General features: G+C 41.1%; 1 long non-coding RNA gene across 1 annotated transcript; it reads left to right on the top strand.

The window, feature by feature from the left end:
* Positions 1-983: 983 nt before the first annotated feature.
* On the top strand, positions 984-3,227 carry LOC144589547 (uncharacterized). Its single transcript, XR_013545714.1, has 2 exons — positions 984-2,541; positions 3,063-3,227. It is a non-coding gene; the product is annotated as an uncharacterized LOC144589547 (long non-coding RNA).
* Positions 3,228-5,269: the final 2,042 nt, after the last annotated feature.

Genomic DNA, 5,269 nt, shown 5'->3' with positions numbered 1-5,269 from the left:
ACTCATGCAAGCACACACAGTCTCTGCCTCGCTTGGTCAGCCAGCACCATCGAAGGAGGGTGTGTGTGTGAGAGAGGGAGAGAGACAAAGCTTTATAAAGCCTAATTCATTATAAAGGACAGGTGGGGTATTTAAGAATATTAACCCCGTGTGGGTAGAATGTTACATCTTGCAGTATACCAACACTGTAAAACTGGAGTGGCTTCTTTTTACCTGCTTGGTGGTTTGTTTGCCATTGCTGCTGAGAGAGCCCCTATGACTTCCATTTTGGATCAGATTTAATCTTCACTGGCCAGCTACTGCTATTCCTCAATGATGATGATTAAAAAACACCAGGTACAGTCCATCAAAATTATAAAAACATTTACTGGTATTATATAGCAGATACAAGTTTTAACTAAAAACCTAATTATTCTGTGTAACATTCAGCCCTGCTCTCACCTGTCCGTCCCAGCTGGGCAGTGGAACATCAGCCAATGAGGGGACAGAGGGTGGTGCAGAAGGGGGAGGAGCTGGATTATATAAAGGGGTGTGTGAGGTGTGAGAGAGATAGCTAGATTGAGAGTTAGTGGTTAGCGTGTTTGAAGGCTTGTGAGCCAAAATAGTCAGTGAGGAAAAGTATGTGTGATTCAGTGAATGAGAAACAGTGATTTACAACTTGATTATCTACCTGTGATTTACAAGAAACACTTGTCCTTTTTGAATATTAAATATAAGTGGTGGCAGCAGTTGAAGAAGAGTAGTGAGCACTCCTGAAGGCCTCTGTTGGCAGAGGCTTCAGAGTGGCCCGCTACATTCTGTAAGCCGCCCAGAGTGGTAGAATATACCAGATGGGCGGGATTTAAATAAATAAATAAATATCAGCACCGTATGCATGCTGTTCCTAATACTGCCATTTTTTTGTAGCTCTGATGGTGTGATTCCTGATATCTGCAACCACTTATAATAAATTTCCTGATATTGTTCCCAAAGCTCCAATGACTATGGGGGCACTGAAGTGTGTTTCATTCACAAGCAAGATGTTTCAATTGCCAGGTCTCTATACTTCATTAGTTTTTCCACTTCTTTATTTTCAGCTCTGGCATCCACCAGAATTGCAATGTTGATGATCCAGACATTTCTTCATTCTGTTATTACCATGTCTGGTGTGTTATATTCAACTTGTTTATCAGTTCAGATCTGGAAATTCCACAAGATCTTCACTTCCTGACACTTTCTCTACCTGATGTTCCCACAGGTTTTTGGAGGCTGGCCAGTTATATATAGTCATTATGGAAAAAGCAGGTAGTAGATGTTGTCTCTTGCCTTGCCCCTACTTTTGTTGAAATGGTTTTGAAGTTCTGTAGCGGTCAATTTATTCTAGTGTCAGAACCTCAAATGGGGAAACAAAAACAAAAGAACCTAAAATATTTGTATCCTTTTGAGTTTTATGAAAGTGCTGTTGCCAAAAGAAGAACCTGAAAATGAAAGATTAGCCCTCGAAAGAACCGGAAACAAATGGAACCTGGAAGTTTCCCCCCTGCATATTACTAGTGCGATTTGCTATTGCAGGTCACATCATTTCCCTTATGCTGGGATAATTTAATATGAGAGGATTTGGGTTGCTGTTTACTAAATTAAAGAAAGAGATATGTGAAATGACTGTGAATATTAACTGGCATATAAATATACAATTTACTAATTTAAAGAAAGGCATATGTGATGTGAAATGATGGTGTGTAAATATTGTAAAAGAGATCAAATGTTGGCTCTAAAGCATTTTGAGAAACAGCAATAGAAAATGTAGCATATTGGTATTTCCCGGTAAGATGAGAACTGTCAAATATATCAATAAATTATGTGTGCACAGAAATCACACAGCATAACAAAGGTTGTTTATTCCTCCCCTATCTCCCTTCACCTTGTTACGGCACATGATGTGAAATGCTTGAAAGCCAGTTTGTGTATTAAGCAGCTGTTTTTGAACATGTGGAGACAGAACAAGTAGATCCAGTGAGAACCAGATGAAAGCTCTTAGTGCTTTTTTTTCCTTTCCCTGCTGACTACTTTTCATCATGGGGAGAAAACATCCTACCATCCAACATGACCATCGGGCATGGTGATGTGCATTAATATTTAGTTCACTTCCTTTCCTCTATACCTTCTTCTTCTTCTCCAGCAGGATGAACTGTCAGCTGACAGGAGGAAACTTGCATTGATGGTTTTACTTTTGAAGACTCGCTTGTGATTTTCTAATGTTAATTCTGAAAGTAGGATGGAAAACTTCTCTGCAATTTCAAATGCAATGAAATGTGTACTTCAGAAGACATATGGCTTTAAATGGTGTGACTCTGAGCTCAGGCTAAAAGCCATCTAAGGTTATAATCCGAAACACACACAGGCATGCTGGGGGAAGCTTCAAATTCTGATAGAAATTAACTTGAGCTACACTTTTTGGATGAATGTATGTGTAGATCAGAACTGAGCCGTCCATTTCCCACACTCTATAATGGACTTCTAGGATCTAAAATGTATACAAAAATATATTTGGATGTGCAGAAGGTGTTGTTACATACAGCACTGATGTTACCTGTCTGTCATGGGTTTGGAGGGAAAGTTCCATCCTATGGGGAGTGGAAGGCGGGACATCAGGAGGAGGGGCTGTACTGTATATATATGTGGAGCGTGTGAGCAGAGCTGAAGAAGAAGCTGGAGAAAAGCTGAGAGAAGAAGCTTGAGTGGGAGTCTGTGTGTCAGACAGGGTACTACTGTGTGTCAGTCAGTACCAACCTGATAGGTTCAGGTGTCTGTATGGTTAGCCAGAACTGATAGGTTCAGGGTCTGTGCTTCAAGTTAAGTGTTCTGTGTGAACCAAACTGTGTGTATGAATGATTGAGACTAAGCCACGTTACTGTATCTTATCCACTTGATCATTTTATTTTTCCCTGTGTGTTGTTTTAAATAAACCTTATTCTTTTATTTGTTGAAAATCCATCCCTGGTCTGTGTGACTTCTTATAGGGAATGGTTGGTGGCAGCTTAGTGAAACTGTGGCATCCTCCAGTAGGTCTGGGTTTGCAACAGGTGTATGTTCAGAAATGCATATTTTTGCTGGGAAATAGCATCAAAATGAATATTTAGATATAAATGTTCATATAGATTTGGTTTTAAATTGAAAATAAATGCATGAAGAACATAGGTATTCAGGAAAATATGCAGAAGTGACAAAAATAAACAAACAGGAAATGACTGATTTATCAGTGGCAACTCTTTGTAAGAATCACGCCTACCTGAACAGAGTGGATTTACTTCTGAGTAGACAGACCCAGGGATGTACTTCTTGATACAGAGATACAATGAGTGCTTTTTCAGACTCATGATTTATACAACCAAACCTTTAGTCTGTGGATAAAAATCTTCATTTCCATGGTTTGTTTTACATAGGGTAATTATATTCCAGTACAACCTCATGAGCACAGGGACGTGGTGGCGCTGTGGGCTAAACCGCAGTAGCCTATGTGCTGCAGGGTCAGAAGACCAGCAGTCATAAGATCAAATCCACGTGACGGAGTGAGCACCCGTCGCTTTGTCCCAGCTCCTTGCCAACCTAGCAGTTTGAAAGCATGCAAATGCGAGTAGATAATAGGTATCACCTCGGCGAGAAGGTAAAAACGGCATTCCCTAGTCACGCTGGCCACGTGGTAATGGAAACTGTCTTCGGACAAGTGCTGGCTCTATGGCTTGAAAAACGGGATGAGCACTGCCCCCTAGAGTTGGACACGACTGGACTAAAAATGTCAAGGGGAACCTTTACCTTTACCATACAACCTCATAAAGTGACCTGAGGAAGAAAGAAATTCTACAGTTGTAGCTTTGTCTGGGATAATGGAACTGATTCAGGAAACAGCATTTACTGAATGCAGTTTCTGTTTCTGAAATGCCTCGCTGTCCTGTTTCCAAACTGTAGGACACTGCTTTCCACATCTCAGATCAAAATTGCAACCAAGATGCACAAAGCTCTCTTCAACCACAGTACCTGTACAGTAGGATGTTCCATGCCATCGGCAGCAAGTCTTTACATATTTCAACCTTTTGAAGCACCCTGGTGCTTAAGGTTTTCCAGGGAAGAAACAGGAAAGCAAACTAGATAGGTGGTTGATTGAATGAAGGCAAAGGATACATGCATTCTTTGTTATGTGGATAATAACTGTGGGGAAACCCAAGGAATCAAACAGGGAGTTTTAACTGTTTCTCTTCTTGCTTTTCCAAAGTTGCTAGTAACACTCCAAGGAAATGGCATGTTTTGCTTGGTGCTTAAGTTTTCATAAGAGCTCTGAAGATCTGTGTTTTTCGAATACAACTTCCAGAATATCCCAGGCAGTCGAGTCACTTCGGTTTGCGACAGGCATTGTTGGCTGGGGAGAGAAAATGCTTTCTGGCTTTTCTACTGCTGTAATTTGCTCAAACATGCTTTCATTGTCTTCACTGATTTAAAGGTTTAATTGTCTTGGGTTTTTATTGTTCTCGTATATTGTTGCAAGTCACTTTTTGCTGTATATGGCAGAAAGGAAGAATAAAAATGAAGCAAACGAATGAATAATACTCACGTGGTGGCATGAAGTGGAGCACACACCCCAAAGGAATTAACAAATACTTTCCAGGTGTATATGTGTATATATGTATGTATATAAAATACAGTTGTAATCTATTTAAGGTGATTTCCAGGAAAATAATAATAATCCAAAACTAAGGGATGTGGTGGCGCTGCGGGCTAAACCGCAGAAGCCTGTGCTGCAGCGTCAGAAGACCAAGCAGTCATAAGATCGAATCCACGTGACAGAGTGAGCGCCTGTTGCTTGTCCCAGCTCCCGCCAACCTAGTGGTTTGAAAGCATGCAAATGCAAGTAGATAAATAGGGACCACCTCGGTGGGAAGGTAACAGTGTTCCGTGTCTAAGTCGCACTGGCCATGTGACCATGGAAGATTGTCTTCGGACAAAACGCTGGCTCTAGGGCTTGGAAATGGGGATGAGCCCCACCCCCTAGAGTCGAACACAACTGGACAAAAATTGTCAAGGGGAACCTTTACCTTTAAGGTAATGTTACAAAGAAAAGAAGCACAGAGTCAGGAATTCAATGGCACAGCAAATCAATACCAACAACAAATAGCATTGTAAGGGTCATAGGGGGCTCAAAACTGGAGTGAAGTGCACCTTCTTGCACTTTGTGGTGCAGTGGTTAAACTGCAGTACTGCAGTGAAGACTCTGCTCGCAACCTGAGTTTGATCCTAA

Source organism: Pogona vitticeps, chromosome 5 (assembly GCF_051106095.1).
Source record: "Pogona vitticeps strain Pit_001003342236 chromosome 5, PviZW2.1, whole genome shotgun sequence".
NCBI classification, from domain to species: Eukaryota; Metazoa; Chordata; class Lepidosauria; order Squamata; family Agamidae; genus Pogona; species Pogona vitticeps.
Note: the sequence above shows the minus strand (reverse complement) of the source record. Positions and strands in the feature narration are given on the sequence as shown.